Here is a 12997-nt window from a genome sequence, read left to right as displayed (position 1 = left end):
CGTGTTGAATTTCCTTGGCAAAATGCAATCGCCCAACGTGGGGCTCGAACCCACGACCCTGAGATTAAGAGTCTCATGCTCTACCGACTGAGCTAGCCGGGCTTACTGTTGATGGCCTTTTGTGTTACGATGTTTCATGATTTGGATCGCGCTATTTCATGTTGCGCCGTTTGGTGTCACAGCTGTTGGAGCATTTCGTGTTGCGATGTTTCGTGCCGCGACATTTCGTGTTGTCGGCATTTCATGTTGCGTTGTTTCATGTTGCAGCGTTTTGGGTTGAGCCATTTTAGTTTTCGGGTGCGGCGTTTCATGTCACGTTGTTACGTTTCTTCGTTACATATGCACTCTTTATTGATTATTACTGTAAGAAAAGAAAAATATTTTTAGTTAAGTGAGTTCAACTGAAGAATACGAACTCGCATACCGTTACAATTTTTTAAATTGATTTATTAAAAGCAGAGCACCGTCTCGTCTTGAATTTCCTTGGCAAATTCAATTTCCTTGGCAAATTCAACCGCCCAACGTGGGGCTCGAACCCACGACCCTGAGATTAAGAGTCTCATGCTCTACCGACTGAGCTAGCCGGGCCTATATTGACACCCTGATAAATGATTGTGTCTGGAAAAAAAATGTCATGTAGCATTTTGTGTTACAACGTTTCGTGTTGATGGCGTTTTGTGTTACGATGTTTCATGATTTGGGTCGCGCTATTTCATGTTGCGCCGTTTGGTGTCACAGCTGTTGCAGCATTTCGTGTTGCGACGTTTCGTGCCGCGACATTTCGTGTTGTCGGCATTTCATGTTTCTTGTTGCAGCGTTTTGGGTTGAGCCATTTTAGTTTTCTGGTGCGGCGTTTTGTGCTGTTGGCGTTTAAGTTTGACACGTTTCATGTCACGTTGTTACGTGTTGCTGCGTTTTTTAGTTACTTATGCGCTCTTTATTGATTATTACTTTACGAAAAGAAAAATATTATTAATTAAGTGAGCTTAACAGAAGAATACGAACTCGCACATCGTTACAGTTTTTTTTAGGATATTTTAAAAGTGGAGCACCGTCTCGTGTTGAATTTCCTTGGCAATATTCAACCGCCCAACGTGGGGCTCGAACCCACGACCCTGAGATTAAGAGTCTCATGCTCTACCGACTGAGCTAGCCGGGCTTGCATTGTAATCCTTGATACAAAAAAAAAGTAAAAAGAAAGCAGCATATCCCTGGTGAGTTTAGTTGGTAGAACGTAAGAATTTTAATCTCAGGGTCGCGGGTTCGAGCATCACTTTGAGCTCAAGAATTTTGTCTACAGCCATGTTGTCTTTAGATACAAAATTATCAATTAGGCCGACAGTAAATATTTGAATTCCATCCCCCTATTGTGATAATGCCTTCCTGTCTCGTGCTCGTATTTTGTGGTTTTTCACTTCCTGTTTTTCCCTTTCCTGCAGCAACTTCACGCCTGCCTTGAAGCACTTTTCCCCTCACCTGTTTTCTGTTTGTAATTAGCACTGTTTAAGTTGAGCTTGCGACACCGTTGTTTTTCACTGGTGACTTCAGACCATCCTTTCCATGCTCGTACTTTGTGGACGCCATCTGCTCCACATTTCCTGTGAGTGTTTTGCTAGAACATTTTGTTTGGTTTTCTTCATAGTCTCTCCAGTCAGAGCACTTCTCTGTTGCTCTCGCTTTTTTTAGGCGATACATACCCCCCCCTTTTTTTTTTTTTACTGCACGCTGCCACTTCGTTCGTTTGCATGTTTAAAATCACTACAACAATCGTTCGACAGACACAAATTTCCTCAACGCAATGTAGCGTCTTTGCCTGTGAGCTAATCTTCGACACGTACCATTATCACTGGAGGACTCGAGGACGATGGATAACTAAACATGTTACACAACACAACGCAGTAAGATAGCCATGCTAACCGCTAAGCTAGCGCCCTCGAATGTAAACAAAGGTAAGCGTCAACTATCCGTTTTTGTTTGTTTGCTTGACTTTTACATTGCTGCTGGTTTTCCTGTGATAATTGTTTAATTTCATATTAATTTGTTATAATTGTATTTATATTAATGCAGTATGTAAATGACAAATGTTCAACCTAAATACTATTATTTGACTTCAGGCCTGGTTACTGATTCAATAGGCACTGATATCATATGTATACAATACCCTACTGCAGGGGTCGGCAACCAAAAACGTTGAAAGAGCCATATTGGACCAAAAATACAAAAAACAAATCTGTCTGGTGCCGCAAAAAATGAAAAGCCGTATATAAGTGTTATAATGAAGTGTCTATATTAGCTATAATAGCCTACTATCAAAAATGACTATGTGTCTCAGGCTGAAGCAAATCTTCGTTGACAGAAATGTTGAGATGTATAATTTATTCTACACATTTTTACAACATTAGAAACCATTAGTAAATCAGAGGCTACTCAGATGGTGAGATAACTCCTGGAAATTAATGGCTTTTATGGCCAAAGGTATAGATGTGTGTGTCCAAGTTAAGGCTGTCTTCTTTTAATAGATTTTCTACAATCTTTCGAGCTAGGTAATGTTTGCTGTGGTCTGGAACAACATGACACACAAACAACTATCTGAAATTCAGCCAATATAACAAACAGATAATGTGTCATGAGACATGCAAAACTAAATTATATACAAAGAGGATACAAGTAAAGGAAATTAAAGAGCTCAAATATACCTACAAACGAGGCATAATGATGGAATATGTACAGCTAGCCTAAATAGCATGTTAGCATCGATTAGCTTGCTGTCATGCACTGACCAAATATGCCTGATTAGCACTCCAACAAGTCAATAACATCAACAAAGCGCACCTTGGTGCATTCATGCACAGCATAAAACTTTTGGTGGACAAAATGAGACAAAAGAAGTGGAAGATTTTACATGTAAACAAACTGTTGCGTCACAGTCCACATAATGGTGAGTTCAAAAACCGTCGAAATTAGTAGGACAAAATGCTGTTAAGCAAATACTCTCATCAGTGAAGCATAATCTAAGTCAGAGGGCCGGATCAGGCCCGCCAACAGGATATATCCGGCCCGCGGGATGAGTTTGCTAAGTATAAAAATGAACCTGAAATGTTTTTATTAAAGAAACAGCTGTTCTAAATGTGTCCACTGGATGTCGCAATAGCAATTCTTTGTAGATGATGCTACGTATACTGTATACAAAATAAACCACGTGATGTTAGTACGAGGAAAATGATCAAAATACATAAATAACATACAGTAGTTTGATTTTGGTATCATTTTTTTTTATCTTGATAGATTGAAAATGAACACCAATGAGTTGACTGGTGAACATTATCACATCATTTATTCAGAAAATATAAATAATGACAAAGAAAGATAGAATACTATTCACCGCAACATGTAAGTGTAAAAAAAAAAAAAAAATCAGATTGTGCTTGTTCTATTTTTAAACAAAGAAAACAATCTGATGTAGAGATGTCCCGATAAATGCTTTAAAATGTAATATCGGAAATTATCGGTATCGTTTTTTTTATTATCAGTATAGTTTTTTTTTATTTTTTAAATTTTATTAAATCAACATAAAAAACACAAGATACACTTACAATTAGTGCACCAACCCAAAAAAACTCCCTCCCCCATTTACACTCATTCACACAAAAGGGTTGTTTCTTTCTGTTATTAATATTCTGGTTCCTACATTATATATCAATATATATCAATACAGTCTGCAAGGGATACAGTCCGTAAGCACACATGATTGTGCGTGCTGCTGGTCCACTAATAGTACTAACCTTTAACAGTTCATTTTACTCATTTTCATTCATTACTAGTTTCTATGTAACTGTTTTTATATTGTTTTACTTTCTTTCTTATTCAAGAAAATGTTTATTTATTTATCTTATTTTATTTTATTAATTTTTAAAAAAAGGACTTTATCTTCACCATACCTGGTTGTCCAAATTAGGCATAATAATGTGTTAATTCCACAACTGTATATATAGCTTCTTTGGCTATTTTTAAGACCCTTCTTAAAACCCATTTTTATTCACTGGCTTTTAACCCAGCATGAGACTTTAAACTGTTTTCAACTTTTTACTTTTTTAACGGTTTTTAACTTTTAACTGCTTTTTATGTAACAAATTGTTCTTAGGGTAATTTTGCATTTGCTTTTTTAATGTGTATTTTACTTCTGTTTTAAATTTTATTTTTTAGTCTGTCCTTTGCCTTTATTTCTTTGTGGTGTACAGCCCTTTGTTTTTCAACTGTGGTTGTTTTTAAAGGGCTTTATAAATAAAGTTGGTATGGTATGGCAGGGGTCACCAACCTTTTTGAAACCAAGAGCTACTTCTTGGGTAGTGATTAATGCGAAGGGCTACCAGTTTGATACACACTTAAATAAATTGCCAGAAATAGCCAATTTGCTCAATTTACCTTTAACTCTATGTTATTATTAATAATTAATGATATTTACACTTAATTGAATGGTTTAAAAGAGGAGAAAACACGAAAAAAATGACAATTAAATTTTGAAACATAGTTTATCTTCAATTTCGACTCTTTAAAATTCTAAATTCAACCGAAAAAAAGAAGAGAAAAACTAGCTAATTCGAATCTTTTTGAAAAAAATAAAAAAAGAATTTATGGAACATCATTAGTAATTTTTCCTGATTAAGATTAATTTTAGAATTTTGATGACACGTTTTAAATAGGTTAAAATCCGATCTGCACTTTATTAGAATATATAACAAATTGGACCAAGCTATATTTCTAACAAAGACAAATCATTATTTCTTCTAGATTTTTCAGAACAAAAATTTTAAAAGAAATTCAAAAGACTTTGAAATAAGATTTACATTTGATTCTACAGATTTTCCAGATTTGCCAGAATAATTTTTTTGAATTTTAATCATAATAAGTTTGAAGAAATATTTCACAAATATTCTTCGTCGACAAAACAGAAGCTAAAATGAAGAATTAAATTAAAATGTATTTATTATTCTTTACAATAAAAACAATTAATTTACTTGAACATTGATTTAAATTGTCAGGAAAGAAGAGGAAGGAATTTAAAAGGTAAAAAGGTATGTGTTTAAAAATCCTAAAATCAATTTTAAGGTTGTATTTTTTTCTCTAAAATTGTCTTTCTGAAAGTTATAAGAAGCAAAGTAAAAAAAAAAAAGAATTTATTTAAACAAGTGAAGACCAAGTCTTTAAAATATTTTCTTGGATTTTTAAATTCTATTTGAGTTTTGTCTCTCTTAGAATTAAAAATGTCGGGCAAAGCGAGACCAGCTTGCTAGTAAATAAATAAAATTTTAAAAATAGAGGCAGCTCACTGGCAAGTGCTGCTATTTGAGCTATTTTTAGAACAGGCCAGCGGGCTACTCATCTGGTCCTTACGGGCTACCTGGTGCCCGCGGGCACCGCGTTGGTGACCCCTGTGGTATGGTATAGCGGTATCGGTTGATATCGGTATCGGTTGATATCGGTATCAGTAATTAAGAGTCTGACAATATTGGAATATCGGATATCGGCAGAAAGCCATTATCAGACATCCCTAATCTGAAATTGTCTTTATTTTTAAATTATCATGCTGTGATTTTACCAGTCCGGCCCACTTGGGAGTAGATTTTTCTCCATGTGGCCCCCGATCTAAATTGAGTTTGACACCCCCGCTCTAAGTAACAGTGCCTATAACTCAAAACAACTTTTTAAACTTTGTATTTTGCGTTTAACGTCATTTATAACAATCATTGTTATCGTGCAGATTTTCTTCCTGGTGAAAGGACGATGTGTGAACTTGAGTGGCTCGGTGTGAAGGCTTGACAGGAGCGTGAAATAAAGCGTGCAGGTTAAGATGCAGCAGGTGACCAGCTGTAATTGTCTTTTTTCCCTGCGAGATTTATTTTATCTGAGGCAGGCTGGCAGCCAGCATGCACTCTGTCTTCACACGGAAGGGGGGAAAAAAAACGACAACAACAAAAAAAAAATCCGCATTTCAAGTGTTTCAACTCCACAGGGGCTAAAAACAAAAGAAAACAAAAATACCCGTTTTTACATTTGGCTATCATTTCTCCCCTTGCCCATAAGGAATATGGATAACAAATGAAATATTCCAGCCCGTAGTCTGATTTATTTCTTGTATTATCTGCAACTATCACCCTGGCAATTTAAAGGATGTTGGGCCGGGGGGGTGGGGGGGGGGGGGGGGGGGTTGGCTGGGGGCCTGACAGCCTATCATCTTCACATGTGCAGCATAAACAGGTCAGGATGGGGAGAACATCCTTCTATGGGGTTTTTATTCTTTAAGGGTTGCACCTCCTAGAATTTATAAATAGGAATCCGAGGTGGGGAAAAAAAAAAAAAAAGCAGAATAATCCTTGAGGGGATGTTGCACAGCTCTTGTAAGAAATGATAAATTTACACTCTGGCCACTTTTGAAGGCGGCAGCAAAATGTTATTCGTTCCGAAAAGAACGGAAAAATACACATTTCTTGGCGTTTATGTCGTAATATGTGACTGGAGGGAAATACATTTACAGACATACTGTCCATTTTAAATGCAGAATATTGATCAAGTGCCACCTTTTTTTAAATAAATGATTGATTTGACCGTTATTATATGTGATTAGGGATGTCCGATAATGGCTTTTTGCCGATATCCGATATTCCGATATTGTCCAACTCTTTAATTACCGATACTGATATCAACCGATATATGCAGTCGTGGAATTAACACATTATTATGCCTAATTTGGACAACCAGGTATGATGAAGATAAGGTACTTTTTAAAAAAAATTGTAAAATAAGATAAATAAATTAAAAACATTTTCTTGAATAAAAAACAAAGTACAACAATATAAAAACAGTTACATAGAAACTAGTAATGAATGAAAATGAGTAAAATTAACTGTTAAAGGTTAGTATTATTAGTGGACCAGCAGCACGCACAATCATGTGTGCTTACGGACTGTATCCCTTGCAGACTGTATTGATATATATTGATATATAATGTAGGAACCAGATTATTAATAACAGAAAGAAACAAAAAAAAAATACCCGATACGATAATAAAAAACCGATACCGATAATTTCCGATATTACATTTTAACGCATATATCGGCCGATAATATCGGCAGGCCGATATTATCGGACATCTCTATATGTGATCATATTATATAATTTTCCCTATTTTTTGGGGATAGATAAATCTATCCTGTCATACTATTTTATTCCGGAAATGTGAAAGTATTAAAAAAAATAAATAGTCCAAATACAAATGGTTCTCACAATGGTTAATATGCATTGTACACATTTTTGGAATAATTTTTAACACAATTCTTATACATATTTAATTTTATTTGTTTATTGATTCAAATATTTTTTTAAATAGATTTAAAATGCAATTTTGTTGTTTATAGGTATATTTAGGATTATACCATTTATTATTATTACATGTCATAGTAAATATTGATAGTGTAATTGCCTACAAAACAAAGTTATTATAATTATTAACAATATGTAATTATTTCTTGTCACACTGTATGTCATAGCATTTATAATATTCTGTATATTCTCCTGAGAAACAGTGTCCTCTGCAGTGGACATTTGTGTTTTGATTTTTTTTTGACTGAAACTGGAAATTTTGAGGAAATTAATTTACCATAAATAAGTTCTCAGAGGGATATTATTTTTTTTAAAGAATAAATATATTTTATACATTATGTTTAAAATCTGCTATTTATAGATTATTTTGCATCATATTTATTTATTTATTCTTTAATTAATTTTCAATTTCAGTCAAAAAAAACCAAAACATACATGTCCACTGCAGAGGACGCTGGTATTTAGGAGGATTTACAAACTTATAATAAAATAGTATGATGTACAAAATAACAATAAATAATGACACATAATATTTATATTTCTAACAACTATTTGTTTTGGATGTGCTTGATATTATAAAAAGTCACCATTAACTAACTGATAATAATATTTATATTGAAAAAATACATAAGGGGCACCTATTGAAAAAAAATAAAAATAAAATATATATATATATATATGTATATATATATATATATATAATTTTTTTTATAGGTGCCCCTTATGTATTTTTTCAATATAAATATTATTTTCAGTTAGTAAATAGTGACTTTTTATATTATTAAGCACATCCAAAACAAATAGTTGTTATAAATATAAATATTATATGTGTCATTATTTATTGTTATTTTGTATATCATACTATTTTTTTATTAGTTAATAAATCCTCCTAAATACCAGCGTCCTCTGCAGTGGACATGTGTGTTTTGCATAGAAGATATATATATATATATATATATATATATATATATATATATATATATATATATATATATATATATATATATATATATATATATATATATATATATATATATATACAGATTTATATTTTTAAAAAAAATTGTTTATGTGTATTGCATATATCTCGCTGAGAAATATTTATTTTTGTTGATTTATTTTCTCATAATTTCACATTTCAGGAAAAAAAATATATATATATATTTATATATATATTTTTTTCCTGAAATGTGAAATTATGAGAAAATAAATCAACAAAAATAAATATTTCTCAGCGAGATATATGCAATACGCATAAACCATTTAAAAAAAAATATAAATCTGTGTATATATCATATATATGTATATGTATGTATATATATATATATATATATATATATATATATATATATATATATATATATATATATATATATATATATATATATATATATATGTATATGTATGTATGTGTGTATGTGTGTGTATATATATATATATATATATGTGTATATATATATATATATATATATATATATATATATATATATATATATATATATATATATATATATATATATATGTATATATGTATATGTATATATGTGTATTTCTATTATTTTATTTATATATAATCATATTTTTTTAATAAATAAAAAAAATAGAATAATTTAATTTGAATTAAAATGAAAAAATTACTATTTTTTTCTTATTTAAATGAATAAAAAATATCTATAATATTCCAAACAATAAGGAAGTAAATAAAAATGTACTTCAAGGAGAAATATAAACGGCTTAAGGAAATAGTTGTTATAAATGGGAAGGTAATATTCAGGCCATTGTCTTCTTCATAATGGAAAAATACGGGGGAATAGTTTGACCTCTGACCTTGAAAAGAAGCCCATTCTTTGTCTCTCCTCCTCGCAGCGACTATTTTTTCCCCCGCTGTACATATTTCCAAACACGCAGCATGTCTAAAGATAGTTACTCCACCTTGAACCGATCTACATGGTGTCCCCCGAGAACCCCCCCCCCCCGCCTCTTCCACAGCCTAAAAAAGGGGGAATTGAATGGCGGCGGCGGAAGGAGGAGGGGAATATTCAGGAAACCTCCCCGTTAAATCAAGATAAAAGACCGAAATGGAAAATAATAGAGCGAACAAACCCCTGGACGGCCCCGGGGCCCCTAATGGAAACACATGGCTGGAGGCCTCGTCTTCAATATTTTTTTTTTGCTGTGCAATTACAATGCAGGAATATTCAATGACAAAGATGCATGCATCATACAAAATAGTGCACCAAAAAAAAAGAAGTAATTTTTATGAATATTCTCCTGGGGGATGGCCGCCATCACTGGGGAGAGATAGAAATTTAAAAAAGATAAATAGTGCCATTAATCTGCAACATTTCTCTTCCATTATCCCTGAAAATGAGCAGGATTTCTTTTTTTTTTTCCTAATTAGCTCCTTCCACTGCAGCCAGAAGATGGCCATGTGAGGAAAATTAAACATTTGCCATTAAGTGGGACTTACCATAATATCATTTATCTTTATATAAAGGGGGGTGAGGGTGGGGGGCTTGGATGTTGAACAGCCTTTTGTGCAGTTGGAAGAAGAAAGCCTCTTTAAACGTGTTAGCAGCTAAAAATGGAATATATATCCTACTAACGCCGCTGTCATTTCATACACGCACTTTTCAATTTGGGCCGGAATTGGAAAAGAAGTGAAACCGGCCGCTATAATGTTCCGCTATTATGTCTACTTTGCTGCTAAAGCGGCCTGAGCCACCTCCTAATAGAGTACAATAAAATGTAGCCCCCCCCAAAAAAAACCCCCATGCTCAATTCTTGCCGTTTTCTCTCAATTACTGTAAGGAATATTCTTATTTACTTTCATTTGTTCCGTAATGAAATGGCTTTGAGCTAGCCGAGTGTAAACATGCTAACTCACTCCAATGCTAAAGTGTTCAATAAAGACCAAACACTAAGAATCATGGAAGGTTAATACATTTAGCCACTTACAATAAAGTCATACAGTGCATCCGGAAAGTATGTTACAGCTTTATTCCAAAATGGGAAAAAAATAAATGAATAAATAAAAAAAATGTCCTCAAAATTCTACACACAATACCCTATAACAGGGGTCGGCAACCCAAAATGTTGAAAGAGCCATATTGGACCAAAAATACAAAAACAAATCTGTCTGGAGCCGCAAAAAATTAAAAGCCATATTACATGTGTCATGAGATATAAATGTAATTAAGAGGACTTAAAGGAAACTAAATGAGCTCAAATATAGCTACAAATTAGGCATAATGATGCAATATGTACATATAGCTAGCCTAAATAGCATGTTAGCATCGATTAGCTTGCAGTCATGCAGTGACTAAATATGTCTGAATAGCACTTCACACAAGTCAATAACATCAACAAAACTCACCTTTGTGCACTCATGCACGACGTTAAAAGTGTGGTGGACAAAATGAGACAGAAAAAGAAGTGGCATAAAACACGTCCTAGAAAGTCGGAGAAAGTTATGCATGTAAACAGACTATACGGTGAGTTCAAGGACCGCCAAAATAAGTAGGACAAAACGGCGCTCGCCAAATACTCGAATCAGTGAAGCATATTTAATATAAACAGTGTGATTTATAACAATTACGGAGGTTTGTGTTATGTTTGTCCTCCTACAGAAACCATACTAAAACAAAAAAATTGATTTTTTTCCCCCTCATCTTTTTCCATTCTTCATACATATTTGAAAAATCTCCAGAGAGCCACTAGGGCGGCGCTAAAGAGCCGCATGTGGCTCTAGAGCCGCGGGTTGCCGACCCCCGCCCTATAATGACAACGTGAGAATTTTTTTTGAATTTATTTTTATATTTTGAAAATGTTTTTAGAATAAAAAAAACATCCAATATCACAAAGCCAGCTACCGTATTTTTCGGACTGTAAGTCGCAGTTTTTTTCATAGTTTGGCCGGGGGTGTTCATTCACGTAAGAGACTAGACGTATAAGATTTAGCGATTAGGAGTGACAGATTGTTTGGTAAACGTATAGCATGTTCTATATGTTATAGTTATTTGAATGACTCTTACCATAATATGTTACATTAACATACCAGGCACGTTCTCAGTTGGTTATTTATGCCTCATATAACGTACACTTATTCAGCCTGTTGTTCACTATTCTTTATTTATAAAGAATAGTGAACAATGTGATGCACTTTTACTTCTGAAAGTACCGAATTAACCGTCATAATTACCAAACAGGTCGGAGAATGACATTTTCGTTCGATTTTGTGACCAGTGGTATTTGTCGGACGTTACAATAAGCGAAGCGCGCCGAGTTGACGGCGCCAAGTTTGGAACACATAAAGAATTAAAATAAGTAAATTTTAACCGAAAAATCGATGTTTTATTTACAAACCCAAAACCAGTGAAGTTGGCACGTTGTGTAAATCGTAAATAAAAAACAGAATACAATGATTTGCAAATCCTTTTCAACCTATATTCAATTGAATAGACTGCAAAGACAAGATATTTAACGTTCGAACTGGGAAACTTTTGTTGTTGTTTTTTGCAAATATTAGCTCATTTGGAATTTGATGCCTGCAACATGTTTCAAAAAAGCTGGCACAAGTGGCAAGAAACTATTGCAAGGAATATTATCAAAAGGTTCAGAGAATCTGGAGAAATCACTGCAAGTAAGCGATGATATTACGGACCTGGGATCCCTCAGGCGGTACTGGATCAAAAAGCAACACCAGTGTGTAAAGGATATCACCACAAAAAACCACTGTCAGTAACTACAGTTGGTCGCTACATATGTAAGTGCAAGTTAAAACTCTACTACTGGGGCGGTATAGATCGGTTGGTAGAGTGGCCGTGCCAGCAACTTGAGGGTTCCTGGTTCGATCCCCGCTTCTGCCACCCTAGTCACTGCCGTTGTGTCCTTGGGCAAGACACTTTACCCACCTGCTCCCAGTGCCACCCACACTGGTTTAAATGTAACTTAGATATTGGGTTTCACTATGTAAAAGTGCTTTGAGTCACTAGAGAAAAACGCTATATAAATATAATTCACTTCACTTCACTACTATGCAAAGCGAAAGCCACTTATCAACAACACCCAGAAACGCCGCCGACTTCGCTGGACCCGAGCTCATCTCAGATGGACTGATGCAAAGTGGAAAAGTGTTCTGTGGTCTGACTACCGTATTTTTCGGACTATAAGTCGCAGTTTTTTTCATAGTTTGGCCGGGGGTGCGACTTATACTCAGGAGCGACTTATGTGTGAAATTATTACCACATTAGCGTAAAATATCCAATAATATTATTTAGCTCATTCACGTAAGAGACTAGACGTATAAGATTTCATGGGATTTAGCGATTAGATTGTTTGGTAAACGTATAGCATGTTCTATATGTTATAGTTATTTGAATGACTCTTACCATAATATGTTACGTTAACATACCAGGCACCTTCTCAGTTGGTTATTTATGCCTCATATAACGTACACTTATTCAGCCTGTTGTTCACTATTCTTTATTTATTTTAAATTGCCTTTCAAATGTCTATTCTTGGTGTTGGCTTTTATCAAATACATTTCCCCAAAAATTGCGATTTATACTCCAGTGCGACTTATATATGTTTTTTTCCTTCTTTATTATGCATTTTTGGC

The 12997-nt window shown here is 33.9% G+C and overlaps 3 non-coding genes across 3 annotated transcripts; all 3 read right to left on the bottom strand.

The window, feature by feature from the left end:
• Nucleotides 1–29: 29 nt before the first annotated feature.
• trnak-cuu (transfer RNA lysine (anticodon CUU)) lies at nucleotides 30–102 on the bottom strand. The gene has a single exon. It is a non-coding gene; the product is annotated as a tRNA-Lys (tRNA).
• Nucleotides 103–515: 413 nt separating this feature from the next.
• trnak-cuu (transfer RNA lysine (anticodon CUU)) lies at nucleotides 516–588 on the bottom strand. Its single transcript has one exon. It is a non-coding gene; the product is annotated as a tRNA-Lys (tRNA).
• Nucleotides 589–1086: 498 nt separating this feature from the next.
• On the bottom strand, nucleotides 1087–1159 carry trnak-cuu (transfer RNA lysine (anticodon CUU)). The gene has a single exon. It is a non-coding gene; the product is annotated as a tRNA-Lys (tRNA).
• Between the last annotated feature and the right edge of the window lie 11838 nt (nucleotides 1160–12997).

The sequence above is a fragment of the Entelurus aequoreus genome, linkage group LG08 (assembly GCF_033978785.1).
Source record: "Entelurus aequoreus isolate RoL-2023_Sb linkage group LG08, RoL_Eaeq_v1.1, whole genome shotgun sequence".
In the NCBI taxonomy this organism is placed as follows: domain Eukaryota; kingdom Metazoa; phylum Chordata; class Actinopteri; order Syngnathiformes; family Syngnathidae; genus Entelurus; species Entelurus aequoreus.
This window is presented reverse-complemented; position numbering and strand designations above follow the sequence as displayed.